This window comes from Taudactylus pleione, unplaced genomic scaffold (assembly GCF_031769625.1).
Source record: "Taudactylus pleione unplaced genomic scaffold, aTauple2 ptg000887l, whole genome shotgun sequence".
Classification (NCBI taxonomy): domain Eukaryota; kingdom Metazoa; phylum Chordata; class Amphibia; order Anura; family Myobatrachidae; genus Taudactylus; species Taudactylus pleione.
Window position 1 is genome coordinate 4,263,091 of NW_028285288.1, and position 14,521 is coordinate 4,277,611.

Below are 14,521 nucleotides of genomic sequence, written 5' to 3' on the forward strand. Positions count from 1 at the left end.
TTGAACCGTTATTTACTTTTACGGCAAAAACTACCTGGGTTTGCTTTAAAACTAAGGACCACTTTAATCTACTGACTATGGGCCTGATTCAGAGCCGGTCGCTATTTGCGCTCGCTCGTCCCGAAAATAGGGGTGGCTATTCAAATGAACCGTTCGCTGTTTGCGATCTGTTCACGCCTCTAGGTCTGAACGAGCGAACCAAACTTGCGGTTGTTTTTTGGGAAACTACGCCCCCTGGCCGCTCGCATCCTACGTCATGTCCGCTATTTATTAGATTAATCGAGTACATCGAACAGGGTCTGAGCTGCTCGCTATTCTTGTGGTTGGTTTTTGCTACCACAATCTTGCAAGCAGTTCTGGCTTAAAAAAAACCCAGTGACGTGGTCAATGACGCTGCTGTTTTAATTATGCACACCCATAAAACGCTCGTTTTGACCTTTAAGCACGCCTGTGTTCAGATCTCCACTCCCCGTTTTCAAGCACCTTCCCCTGTTACCACCCACATACGCCTCATCCTGTCACTCAAATTATCAGGCATTCGCTATTTTGCGAGCACATGAATTTCGGCCACACTGACTGGTTCGCGCATGCGTATAACGATCCGTACGCATGCGCAGATGAGCGAACATCGGTCAGAACGAACGAGCGGCCGCTTACGAGTGGCTCTGAATCGGGCCCTATATTGCCACAATTACTCTGGGACCAGCTAATCGGAGTCTATTACATTTGGGTCAGGGAGCAGTATTCACTCTATTGCACCAAAATTAATCAAAGGTCCTGATTCGTCACGGATCGCAATTGCAACAGCATATGCTGATTGACCGATGGTGTGTACTGTGCATGCACAGGCCAGGATTGCGATAGCACTGCGATCACGCATGCAGACAGAAAGCCATCGCAGAGTGAGTGACGGGAGACATCAGCATTTGGGGGTGGTGACGGGGGAGAGAAACGCAGGTGCACCTGTCCGTTTGAACGTCGTTCCTGGGTGTGCATAAATTAGCCACTGCGACGGCATTCACAGCTTGAGTTCTCACTGCGTGCGACGAGACTTGCAATTTCTGAGACAGGTCAGACCTGCTGTAATTCTGCGTGAGGTCTAAAATAGAAACAATCTGCGCTCCCCCCTTGTTTATGCAGGGACTAGGTGCTGTCTTTGGATAACAAAAGGTTCTTCCTAGACCCAATGGAAATCAATAGATATTTCATTCGGTGCACTGATTAAGAATATGTATAGGACTATGAATCAGCAAATTATAATTTTTATTCAAAATATTAAAATTAGCATAAGTAACTATGCATATGTAAATAAATAAAAATCATCAAATAAATAAATGCATTTGTTGGATATTTCTATCTACAATAACAATTTTTTTTCTCTCAAAATCTAATATTTCATATCCTTTTATGTTCCAGAAACACCACCTGAAAGGGATTGGTTGGCCCTGAAAAGCGCAGTATAGGCATAGGCAAACGCAGGGGGGGTTTCCGTCTGCCTGGAAACCCCCCTCCCCAGCCCGCACCATTACCACAATAGAAATAGTAATATAATAGAATTTTACTAGTACTGCATGTTCTTGGAATGGTGCCCACATTTAAAATAAAAACATTCAGCTCAGGCAGGATGGACCTACTGCCGCACCTAATGGCTTACTGTGATCGCTGGTCCTGTATCTGCTGGAATTATGACACACAATACACTTTGTATGATGCATATTAAAGCTGGTTAACTGCAAATTATGCCCTCCTCATGGACTGGCTACACTCACTCTAAAATCGAGCATTTGGAAACCCCCCTCTAGAAATCCTGCGTTTGCCACTAATAGGTATCATTATGTCTACACTGTGCTTCATTCTTTAAATCTGCTGAGGGTCAAAGCAAGAAGCCACTTGCAGCCTAAACTGGCCGGTAACCACAGGTAAGCTAAAGAATAGTTATCATAAGAAAAAAGTGTTACTATATGGGTCTGGCATTTTATGCCAATATTACATTACTTATAGCCTCAAGGTTCCGGACAAACAAACGCTGGGGCTTCATGATTTGTTATCAGGATCAGTGGTAGCCCAGGAGCTGCAGGTTTCTATAATAGCCACTAAAATCAGCCTGGCTGGCTACTGTAGAAGCCACCGATTAACAATGGGAAGGATCAAGTTGCTATGTGCGGAATTTATTTATTATTATTACTTTATTCATTTATTGATTAATTAAATACCCCTTTGTTATAATAAATTGTCTTATATATGAAGTCAAGAACAGGCAGTGAGTGCAGCTGGCCCCGGGGGAGGGGGAGGTGGAGGGGGAAGGTGGAGCGGGTACAGATTATTGGGGCCAGGGCCGGTTCTAGACCATGTGGAGATCATAACTGGGCAGCTACACTGTGTGTCTGAAGAGAAAACTGTTTGAGTCTGAGAGAGGCACGAGGTGCACAGCTCCTCTCTCACCACGCTCTTCCCAGAATGCCGGAGTGGGCCGTCGTCATGGCCTACATTCTGGGAAGACTAAGGAAGAACATAGTGACAATTCGGATTTATACCACGGCGAATGCGGGCAGATGCTGTCAGACCAGATGGCACCAATGGGGTGACTACAGCCCTACCCCTTAGTCACAGCTCCCCAGGCTATAGCCCTTCAGCCCGTCCCTTGAGATGCCCCTGACTGGGCTTCTGTAGAGACCCAAGCATAATCATGATCCCATCTCAACAATGCTGCACCTAAACCCCCCACTCCATAGTGGCACACACTATTCATTGGCATATCTATAATGGGAGCAGGGTGTGCAGTGCACACGAGCCCCTGGGTCCAGGTGGGTCCACACGGTACAGCCTGCACCCATAGAATTATTTTAATTACCTCCCCAGGGTCCCACATCGGCCAGTTATACAGACTAAAAGCACCAAGAATATGGAGCAGCATCCATTTTCCCGGTGATTTGCACATGCTCACTAGATATGTCTCCAAGAACATAGCGCAGACCCCATGTTCTCAGAGACCTGCACATGCACAGTGGACTTTGGCAGAAAGCCAGAGTCCACTGTGCTACAGGTGAGGAGGGGGCTGCACACGGACTCCCTCTTTTCTTAAAAAAGTCCTTGACACTATTGGTATGTACACATCGAGTGGGAGGGTAGCCACTCTCCCTCCAGTGGCCAAACTCCCCCAGCAACCATCCCTGCCAGAAGTCTCAGCGGCCCTATTTCTACTGTAATATAATTTTGTAAGAACGTTACAGTTACAGTATGTCCTGTTGTGTTTGTGTGTTTACTGTGGTGCCCTGTAAATAAAGGATAATAATTACCATGTAAAATTGGTTCACTATCTTTAGTTATACACATCAATAGCCTGCCGGAAGCAGCTGCTGGATCACTATATCTAGATTTGTCTGCATTTTATTCAATAAGGATGTGCTTTTTAATTTGTGCTAGCTGTATTGGTATTTGGGCAATGAGTCATTTGCACTCAGGGCCTGATTCAGACGTGCTTGCGAGCGCTGAGCGCTCGCAAGCGGGTCGATGGTGGCCCAGTACGCATGCGCACAACGGAGCCGGCTCCATCGTGCGCATGCGCGAGACCTGGATAGCGACGGACAAACCGTCGCTCCGGGTCTCATACCAAAGGGGGTGTGCTGTCGATGTTGAGTGACAGCACGCCCCCTTTGGTGGGCGGGCCGGGGGGGGGCTGCCCAGATGGAGGCGTTCTGTCAGAGCGTCCGGCTCTGAATCAGGGCCTCATTTCACACTGACAAATGGAGCCAGCCCCTCCCCAACAATGATCCCTCTAAACAGTGCAGTCTAAAGGTGCATACACACGTAACGATTTTGTAACCAACGATTTTCTGTCAGATTTTCCCTTGAAAGAGTGAACGATTTTTAGAAGTGTAATAAACAATTTTCACAACGAACGAAAAATGTTCCTTCTCTTAATGAAAATCGTTATGTTGGACAGTCTGAAATGAACTACAAACTACAAACGGGAGCGCGCTTGAACGATTTTCGTTCATCGTTATAACTCAGAAACTGAACGATTTTTTTGGAACAATTGAAGTATAACGACGTCGTTAACGACAAATCGTTCAAAAAATCATTACGTGTGTATGCACCTTTCATATTAAATAGTTAAATGCTTAATTGAATGAGACTTGTACCCTGCAGGGCGGCCTAGAGAAACTGCTATTCAGTTCAAACCTCATGGACGGACCGTTGGCTAACGAACGCTAGAATTTCTATAGCATGCATCGTAGAGGAGTCAGATCTCAAATTGAACTTGATTGACTGTTAAAATGTTGTAATCTATAACATGCACCCATTACATACCCTCTGCTACACCCTTTCACTCCCTGTCGCCGTGTAGCCGAAAACTCATGTCTCCTGTCTGAATTTGTTAGATGCGCCATCAACTCCTAAATGAACTGACTGCGGAACAGAACACTGGCAATTCAGTAATGATTGTCACAAAACTCCTCGTTAGAAAAGTATACCCTAATTTTCTGCTCGCTAATGAGTAATGAGCGCATAATGAAGCTGGGAGGTGAATGCTTGAACTGTGAGGGTGTACGCTTTTATTCCTAATTGCTTTTAAGTGAGCTCTAAGAACAAAAGTCTTTGTTTTTAAATTGACACTATAATAAAAAATGTGTCTAATGTATATTTATGTTAAGAATTAGATTTAAAGGATCATATCAATGTTACTGCCGGGCTGTTCTTGAAATAATACAGTATGTAGCATTTTTACATATGTTTTCATGCAAATGTACTTATATTGAGAGAGTCTTTATATTAAAACAATGAGGCTGATGGAGAGTTGGGAGCAAAACAAAGAAAAAATAGAAAATGTGCACTTTGATATTAAAACCATGTGTTACTGTGGGTGGGGCAGATGTAACGCGCATAGACTAAAGCTGGCCACACACTAGACCAGTGATTCCCAACCTCGGTCCTCAAGTCACACTAACAGTCCTGGTTTTAGTGGTATCCATGATTGTGCACAGATGGTTTAATCAAAATAACTGAGGCACTAATTAAGTCACCTGTGCTCAAGTATGGTTATCCCTAAAACCTGGACTGTTAGTGTGCCTTGAGGACCGTGGTTGGGAACCCCTGCACTAGACCAACTTACATCCAACCATCCAACTAGTTGATTGGTTGGAAGGAAAATCTGGTAAGGGATGAAAGCAAATGACAATCAGCAATTTGCTCCCAAATGCCGGAAAATGGACAAAAACTGTTGTTTGAACAAATTGTTTAGATCAAACATATAACAAATTTGTCTGACGCCATTATCATCTGTTTTTCTAGCATTTAGGAGCAAATTGCTGATCGTCAGTTACTCCCATAAATTACCAGATTTTCATTCCAACCAATCAACTAGTTGGCTGGTTGGACAAACAATCTTTAGATGTGTGGCCAGCTTTACAGTTGGGATGGGCGAGTCCTAGATAAATTCTAAATTGCAGTGTAAAAACAATGTTGCCCAGTGTTGTTTTACACATGCACAATCAGCCATAGTCTGTCCAGGTGCAAAGTTTCTCAATTTTTTTGCTCCAACTCTGAATCAGTCTCATAAGGATTTGTTTAGCATGTCAACACCACCGACACATAATATTAGGGTTAGTTAGGGTCAGGCTTGGGGCTAGGCTGCAATTAGGGTTAGGCTGCAATTAGGGTTAGGTTTAGAGTTAGGCTGCAATTAGGGTTAGGTTTAGGGTTAAGGTTAGGCTAACATAGGAGTGTTGTCATTCTGACTGTTAGCATACAGTACAGACCATGTCAACATTATGGTGTCGATAATGGTTGCTGACATTCTGAACGTCCCCACACCCATTTGTAAAAGCACTCAGGTAAATGAAGTTTCTAGGATGCAACTCCACAGAAAGATGATCACTAAGTTTCTTAGAGGTCTATTTACTAAAGGTGCCTACACCCATAGGGATGTGCTCACAATCCAACCTGAGGCACGATTTCCCCTGAACTCTCCCCAGGCAGCTCTCCGGCAGTCGTGGTCACGATTTGGAGTAAAAATGTCCAATCTGACTTAAGATCTATCGTGCATCCAGTGCATTGTGTTCCAGATTGGCAAATCTGCCCTACGGCACGGCAGATCTGAAGATGAGCGAAGACGCGCCTCGGCATCATGATCGTGAGTAGAAACTCATGATTTGGGAAAATTTTACACGATTTGTCACCACGATTCGCCGAAATCGGGCATATTGTGTAAAAAATCGCATCCCCGCCACCTGGTGTCCCCTGGTGTGGAAGGGGATTAATTATGGAGTTCATTGCGTGGCCTTCCCATCCTTGCCGAACCTCCTGATAAAGAATTGCCTGCTGTCATGGTAGAGTAGGCAAAAATACCCTTACTACTAGCTACTAAAAAATGCAATATTGAACCTCCAAGATACTTCTTCGAGTGAGGAATCACTCATATACGGGGCGTGTTAGCAGCATCCAATTGTTTTATCTAGGGATGTGCGCCGACCGCCATGTTTTGGTTTTGGTTTCAAATCTGTATCTCCTTCAAGGTTTTGGATCTGGATTTGGTTTGGCAAACCACCCTGAAGTGCTTTGGTTTTGGTTTTGGAACAGAACCGCGACCCGGATTTATCCAGATCACCTCAGGAGATTAGAAACGTGACTCGGTTTTACCCAGATTCACGAAATTCGGGTGGATTCAGATTTCTGTAGAACTGAACCGCACATCTAGCTTTATCTCCCTCAAAGCTCCACCACATCAGTGGACCCACTTTGCATCCTGGAACCTCCCTGTAGAGCAGTGATTTTCAACCTTTTTCAACTTAAGGCACACTACACAAGATATTAAAATTACCAAGGCACACAGGGCCTGATTCAGACCCGCTCGCGAGCGCTATGCGCTCGCAAGTGGGTCAATGGTGGCCCAGTGCGCATGCGCACGACGGAGCTGGCACCGTCGTGCGCATGAGCGAGACCCGGATAGCGACGGGCAAACCGTCACTCCGGGTCTCAGACCAAAGGGGCGTGCTGTCAATGTTGAGTGACAGCACACCCCCTTTGGTGGGCAGTCCGGGGGCGGGGCTGCCCAGACGGAGGAGTTCCCAAGTGATGTCAGAGGGAGTGCTTTCGGATCTGTTAGAGCCGAAAGCACTCTAGGGCTTGTGGCAACGAGACCCTACCACAAGGGTCTCGTCACAAGCCCGATGGTCACGATGGTCTTGACCATCGCGACCATCTTCCTGGCCACTCGACATAGCTGTGGGTGGTCACCCACAGCTATGCGAGCGGCCAGGAGGCCGCTCTGAAAAACAAGAAGGACGGCCCTGATTCAGAGCGAGCGATCTGTCAGAGCGTCGGGCTCTGAATCAGGCCCACTATCCAGTGCTGCAGTGTGCATGACCAATGAAAAAACATACACATTGGCCTCCACATAAAAAAATACACACACATTGCTCTCCACAGGAATAAAACACACTACAGTACAAGTGCACTGAGCTGACCGCCACGGCACACTTGACAATTGCTCTAAGCACACTAGTGTGCAGCGGCACTGTGGTTAAAAAACACTGCTCTAGTGGAGAGTGTTATCATAGGTAGTCTCTGGCTAAACCCCCACCCGGGGCCTCCACCAGGGGGGCACTGCCGGGACTGGCTCACGGTGAAATACAGATGCAACTGACAGGCCAGTGACTGGCCCGGCGGGGGCCCCGCTGCCACAAGCGCACTGTGTCTGCCCGTGCCCACTACTGTCTCCCCGGCTGGGCCCCGCCACCGCACAATAGAGTAAGTGACTCACACAGCCGCCCTCCCGCTCCGCCTCCTGGCTATAGCATTGGTCAGGGACGGCGTTCCCTCAGTAAAGTTTTTTTTATTAGACCGCAGAAGCCAGCGCGTCGTGACATCATGACGTCACACCGCACTGCTGAATGACAGAGGAGCCGGCAGCGGGCGGGTGATGTGAGGAGTTGCCAGAAGCAGACTGACGGACAGACAGAAAAGGAAGAAGCGAACTAGCAAGCAAGCAAGCGAGGTAAGTTAAGTGTATCACTCACTCTTTTCTTCCAGAGTCCCAGACCCAGGGTATTGTTTCAGTATTGATTTCAGGCTGTCCCTGCTCCTGGTGCTCCATGAAATTCTCCCCATGCTGCCAGGCTATTTTTAATTTACTTTGCTGGAATATATATAGTATTCTGAAAAAAATATTAAGAATAACTGTTTTGTTATATTGCTAAAACCTGCAGATACATCATATATCTAAAGGTAGGATATCTGCAGAAAGTTTATGTATATTTTTTTTACATGTTATATTTTCCTTACCAGTTGATTACGGATTATATTATATGTACTGTTGATTTTGAACTAGATATGCAGAGTGTGAAGAGTAGCTCAGCTGCACTTCTCCCACATACATAAAAACAGGAGACACACTATGGGCTCGATTCAGTTCAAAGCAAATTGAATAACGTCGGGAAGGAGCTCCCGTAGCTATTCAACTCTGCGCGCAGTTACTTCGGGGAATGCCCGTTCTCCCACCCCTCACGCCTTAAACAGGGTGTTTAGTCGCGAGAACGGGCATTCTCCGACTAAACTTCCCGGCACGATGCTGTTTCCGCCACGCTAAGGGCAGAAAACAGCATCGCGCCTGGACTTTTATCGGATTTCTGTGAGAAGAAATCCTTAGTCGGGCTTAGGAGAGCGCTGAATTGAATAGCTGCAGGAGCTCATTCCCAGCGCTATTCAATTTGCGTTGAATTGAATTGAGCCCTATATGCTGGAATTTACCGAATAGGCACAAACCATGATAGGAGGGATTAAAAGTATTTCGGGTCTCCTGACAATAATAATAGGAATTTTAGTATGTGGATTTTAGATATTTTCACGATGCTCATATATTAGTACCGACACGAATAATACACCAAATTTAGGGTTACTGGTAATTTGAACTATACAATGTGGGGTACAATATCTATCGTAGGAGCCGGGAGTATTATTTAAGGGATATTATCCATGATTTTATACATAATATTGTTATATGTATATATTATGTAGTGTATCACATTTTGAGGGTGACATTTATTTTATTCATCACAATAAAGGTTATGTTTTAGTTTTTTTTTCATAATTCATATAAAAGAGTGCCCCAGAAAGCGAGCGTTTTATTTTGCTGGACCGGTGGTGGGGTCCCATTTTTTGTCTAGTTATTTTTGAGAATAAGGTAGCGGGGGTTGTGGTGGGGCCCTGCCTATTTTGCCGGTCTCGGGCCCCACAATCTCTGATGGCAGCCCTGACTGCCAGGACTGGAGTCCTGGGCCAGGATGGAGAGGGGGGCCTGTCTGCAATCCATCCCACTGATGGGCATCCCCCACCCACCAGGCCCGCCCACAATCCATCCTGCCCGCCTGCATACCACCCCGACCCGCTGCCTGTTGCGCGTGTGCTGGATGCCATGCAATAAACTTTGATTTTTTTTGGAGACTTGGCCGAGCGCAAGTGACGTCACACCGCACCACCGAGAGCAGCCTTGTCGCCATCGCGTGAGGAGCAGAGCAATAACAAGAAGGTACAGTAAGTGTGGGGGCTGGATCACAGAACTGGGTCTGGGATATGGGGAAATATAAACAAAAAGCTGCTGCCATATTTACTCCAGTATTAGTTATTAAAATGGAGGAATGGAGGGACAGCTAGCTTCCATGACTGGGTTCTGCACTTGAAAACTATATACAGTATGTGTCTATAACTACATCAACAGTTGTAATAATTTACGTTTCACACAGAAAGGGGTCTGGAAGGGGACACAGAAGTGGGGTCTGGCAGGGGACATAGAAGGGGGGTCTGGCAGGGGACATAGAAGTGGGGTCTGGCAGGGGACATAGAAGGGGGGTCTGGAGGGGACACAGAAGGGGGGTCTGGAGGGGACACAGAAGGGGGTTCTGGAAGGGGACACAGAAGGGGGTCTGGAAGGGGACACAGAAGGGGGGTCTGGAAGGCGACACAGAAGGGGGTCTGGAAGGGGACACAGAAGAGGGGTCTGGAAGCGGACACAGAAGAGGGGTCTGGAAGGGGACACAGAAGTGGGGTCTGGAAGGGGACACAGAAGAGGGGTCTGGAAGGGGACACAGAATGGGGCTGGCAGGCGACACAGAAGGGGAGTCTGGAGGGGACAGAAGAGGGGTCTGGAAGGGGACACAGAAGGGGGGTCTGGAGGGTACACAGAAGAGGGGTCTAGAAGGGGACACAGAAGGGTGGTCTGGAAGGGGACACAAAAGGGGGGGTCTGGGAAGGGGACACAGAAGGGGGCTGGCAGGGGACACAGAAGGGGGATGGCAGGGGACACAGAAGGGCGGTCAGGAAGGGGACACAGAAGGGCGGTCTGGAGGGGACACAGAAGGGGGGTCTGGAAGGGGACACAGAAGGGGGGTCTGGAAGGGGACAGAGAAGGGGGGTCTGGAAGGGGACACAGAAGGTGGGTCTGGATGGGGACACAGAAGGGGGCTGGCAGGGGACACAGAAGGGGAGTCTGGAGGGGACACAGAAGGGGAGTCTGGATGGGGACACAGAAGGGGTGTCTGGAAGCGGACACAGAAGGGGGGTCTGGAAGGGGACACAGAAGGGGGGTCTGGATGGGGACACAGAAGGGGGGTCTGGATGGGGACACAGAAGGGGGGTCTGCAGTGATGGAGATGCACATATAGGGGGGAACCCTGTCTATATTGTTAGTCCCGGGTCCCACAATTTCTTATGGCAGCCCTGCCCCCACTCCTCCCCCAGGCTGAATAAGTTTGAGGTCAACACCCAGTCGCATGGGATGAGTAAATTAAAGTCCACCCCATGCAATTATGGTAAGACTCGCCAGTTATGTGGGACGGGGCATCCAGACCTGCCGGTCTTTGACATGTGTCTCCCCTTTCCCCCCTATGGGCACCTTAAATACTAAGCATCTAATGAATGTAATGCAGTTCCTTTATATACATAGAATTAATAAGTGTCTGAGGATTACACTAGAGAAGTATTTAAACGTTAATTGAAGTTAATAATAGAAAGTGCCAAATTCATGCGGAGCAAAGTGAAAAAGATCATAAGCTTATCTGTAAAGCTGTTTTCCTGGTCTGTGTATTTGTCGACCTTAGTTAGGGGAATCTACAGTACAAATGTGTCCTCTTACATCCTTGGCGATCACGCTACAAACGTGCACGCGCATCGCGCCATGCGATTACCTGCAGCAGCGTACGCTACGGTACACTATGGCACACACTGCAATCGCACCATGCAATCCTGTGGAGTCACGGGTGCGAACGCATTGCGCGTTTCTGTTGGCGGGCGCGATTTGCCGGCTATGCAGCAAAGATCTAGCAGGACACATCTGTAGGTCCTACAGTTAGGATAATGTATTTGAAATAACATATAAACCAGGATATTATACATATATAAAATAATCATAAAACTACTATTTTTATGCACTGTGGGCCTGATTCAGCAAGGAACACACAGGAGAGAACACACGCAGCCGTCCGCTGCGAGGATATGCTAATCAATGCATACACGCGGAGACAGCAGCACACGATGCAGACGCCCAGCCCCATACTAAGCTGCCCATCTCCCTTTGCTCAAAGCCTGATCGGTATGCAAGATAGCGTAAACATCGGTAACATCGACAACCATCGACCTGTGTGCACGGAGTCTCATCACTGCGTCCATCGCCGCAATGGCTTAATTATGGATGCCCCTAAAAAAGGCGTCCCAATGCACAGGCACTCCTGTGTTCGCCGGACCACTCCCCATCACCACCCACAAACGGCACTTCCTGTCAATCAATATCGGAAGGGGTCTGCGTGTAGTCTGCGTACGCTTACCCGACCGCACTGGCTAGTTTGCGCAGTACAAAACCATCGTCCAAGTGTATGCGTTCTCTCCTGCTTGCTGATTCGGGCCCTGTGTCCTCCGAGACCTCAGTGTAAATAATAAGGGGTCTATTTACCAGTGTTAGGAGACAGAGTGAAAAGTGATAAGGTGCCAGCCAATCAGCTCCCAACTGTCATCTCACAGGCTGTGTTTGAAAAAAGTCAGTAGGGAGCTGATTGGCTGGTACCTTATCACTTTCTTATCACTTTTCACTCTGTCTCCTAACACTGCTTAGTAAATAGACACCTAAGCATGTTATACTTCACCATGCAAGGATTTCTACTACCATGTACAGCCTTGTCCTATAGGCCACAGAATTCCAAGGTGACTTCTAGTATACATAATAATTTTAATATATTCTTAGTGGGAGAGATGTATCAAAGTGATATTGCTTTGAAATCTCTGAGGTCTCCAGCATAACGTTAGCATACCCTTGTGTATGTTCAGAGTCAGTGGCATATCTATAATGGGTGCAGTGTGTGCGGGGCACACGGGCCCCCGGGTCCAGGGGGGCCCCGCACCGCACACCCTGCACCCATATTATTTTAAACTTACCTGTCCGTGGTCCCGCAACGGGTCTCAGCGTTGCTTAGAACACTGAACAATGGCCGCCGCGGTCATTTTTTCCAGTGTTCTGCGCATGCGCAGTAGACTCTGGGCACACTCTAGTGCCCGGAGTCTACTAACGCTCCGGTGGATGGCTAGCCACATCGGTCGGCTGCCAGCCACCGTAGAGAGAGGAGGGGGCCCCGCACAGGAAGTGCACAGTCCCCCTCCTCTGTTAAGACGCCCCTGGGTCCCCCGGTAGGTTTCCATGGAGCTGCGATCTGACCGAATGTATCAAACTCTAGAAAGCAAAGCTGGCGGTAGCCATAGTAGCCTCTGGGTTAAATAACGCAAAAATTTCTTGGAGAGGGATCCTTAGGTTCCACCTTGTTAGTTACGCATATGCATACTTGGTGCGATGGCCACAAACGAGCATTACAATTGCCGGGTCTAAGACCCAGACATTACTAAAACTATGAGACACAGGGCCAGATTACGGCTTCCAGGCACCCTAGGCTAATACACTTATAGCGCCCACTGTAAGGCCGCTAAATGCAGAGCACACGGTGTATGCATGATCAGGAAGCCTCCATGCATACTGCACAGGTGCATGTAACTAGGGTTATATAATTGGCATGTTTAATATTTGCATCTAATGATGTTTGTGGAGCGTAAAGTGGACTTTGGCTTCTGGGGAATATGAGAAAGACTCCAAAGATAACCGCATGCAGCTTGTCAGGCTGCCCAGATGGCACAATGTACATACAGAAGAGATTTTAGTAAGTTACATGGTCACATCGGCACAGCCATCTGGTGGGCACTATAAGAACTATCCTCTCCACACCCAGGACAGCTGGATAACTAACAAGTTTTTTTAATTAAGCTTTGCATCGAGCGCTAACATGGAATGAATTAAGTATTCATTTTATTCCCCGCCTGCCATCTGTGTGGCGACTCTAGTCTTGACGCCCTAGGCTGCAGCCTAATCCGCCTAATGGGTAATCAGGTACTGCCGTGAAAACTGGATAAACTGTTGCACTTTAAAGCCAGCTAGTCCTTGATGATGTACAGTAATGATCACATATTAAATGCAACCATTAATACTCCGTGCCCATTGTCCTTTATAGTGCAGAGCTTCTTTGAACGCGCCACTTGTAATACCAGAACTCACCAACTATAAGCGATGACATCAGAACTAGTATATATATATATATATATATATATATATATGTATATATATATACTGTCCATATATATATATATATATATATATATATATATATATACATCAGCACTCCACTAGTACACATGTAAAGTGCCCAGGTGCCCTCCTGCAGGTTAATAAATAGCCTCCATCAAATATAAGTCCAAATACAAAGGCGGCACTCACAGGTCTTTTAAGCGAGGGATCAATCCGACAGACTGCGTAATTACTTGACAAAATATATATATCTATCTATATATATATATATATATATATATATACTGTCTGTATGTTACATAATACACTACATTGTACATGTAGAAATTGCTTAGTATGATATTATTAATACTTTCATTTAATTATGTTTATTTAAAAGTCCTGTTCTGCCGCTGAAGTCTATTCTGTCACCTATTCCCCCTTCTACCCTCTCTCTCTCCCTCCCGCCTCTCTCTCATAATGTATAAATATATATATATATATATATATATATATAGATATATATATATATATATATATATATATAGATATATATAGATATATATATATATATATATATATATATATAGATATATACAGTCAGGTGCATACATATTGGGACATTGACAGAATTTTCATATTTTGGCCTCTATTCACCACCACAATGGTTTGAAATGAAACAAACAAGATGTGCTTTAACTGCAGACTTTCAGATTTAATTTGAGGGTAATTACATCCAAATCAGGTGAACGGTGTAGGAATTACAACTGTTTCTATATGTGCCTCCAACTCTTTAAGGGGCCAAAAGTAATGGGATAAACTAAACAATCCTAAATCTAACTTTCACTTTTTAATACTTTGTTGCAAATCCTTTGCAGGCAATTACAGCCTGAAGTCTGGAACGCATAGACATCACCAGGTGCTGGGTTT